A 1,298-nucleotide genomic window follows, 5' to 3' on the forward strand; every position below is an offset into this window, starting at 1 on the left:
TATATAAGACTACCGCATATCTAGTAGCCTCTCAAGATATCAGGAAGGGACGTGAACGTTCGAAAATATGACGTGTTACTAGCGTCACGTGACCCCCGCTGTCGTAAAACTGCCTCTTCCTTTGTATTGTTCGGGACGAACAATAGCCACTTACAATAAACAATAACTTAATTAAATGTACAGAATTTACAAACAAAATTAAAATTCAACAAAGTCCCTTAATTTTACGGGACGTATCTTCTTCCATACTGTTCTCCATTTCGTTGGCTTCTGCTTCATCAGGAAACGTCCTATCATTGGTAACAGTCACATCAGTGGTAGTAACTTCATCAAGGGCTTCGCTGTTTCTCAAAACCGAGTCGAATTTCTTCTTCGACAGTGGCGTTTTCAGGTGACACGTCTTCAGCAGCGTCATTTGTTCCATTGTTCACTTTATCCCAACTGAAATGTCCTGGACCATGATAATGCCAAAGCCTGTTGGCATGCACCACCTTTGGCTTACCTCGCCGACCACATTTTATCCAGAAAGTCACGTTTGAGAGACGATCCACTATGTCATATGGGCCTTCCCATGGAGAAGACAACTTAGGAGACTTCCCTTTGGTCTTCCTGGGATTATACAACCACACCTTGTCTCCTGGTACAAAGCTGACTTCAGTAGATCTCTTATCATAAGATAACTTCATCGAATCAGCAGACGTTTTCAAGTTTGAACGCACTTGATGGTGAATATCATCTGTCCTTTCCGATAACACTTTCACAAACTCTGACACATTTTCAAGCAACTCTTCATAACGTGGGCATCCTGTTAACAGATCCACTGGCAACCGAAGTTCCCGACCAAACATCAACTTTGCTGGAGTGTATCCAGTGGCTTCATGCTCTGATTTGATATCTATACCTGGTTCCATTTCACCACCATCAACTTGATGACACCTAATTAGTTCAACCTTTCTTTTAACAGTTACTGGAACTTGGCCTTTGTTGTTCCCAAACATCATTTTATCAAAATTAATTACAAACTTCCTCGGTAGTAAATAGTCCAATCCTAATATGCATTCGTCTTCAATGTCAGCCAAGTATACTTTGTGTCTGTCCTTTATGCCCATGAGCTCAATAGTTACCCACACTGGTCCCCACAACCTTGCATAATGTCCTGTCACACCACAGAGCTTCTGTATGGCTTCTGGTATTCATTTGTGATCTAGCACTTAATACTCGCAAGGGTTTGCTGAGATGCAGAATCTATGACAAAGTTGCACTTTTGGCCCTCCAGCTTTGCTGTCACACTGATGCTG

Source organism: Limulus polyphemus, unplaced genomic scaffold (assembly GCF_000517525.1).
Source record: "Limulus polyphemus unplaced genomic scaffold, Limulus_polyphemus-2.1.2 Scaffold641, whole genome shotgun sequence".
Lineage (NCBI taxonomy): Eukaryota > Metazoa > Arthropoda > Merostomata > Xiphosura > Limulidae > Limulus > Limulus polyphemus.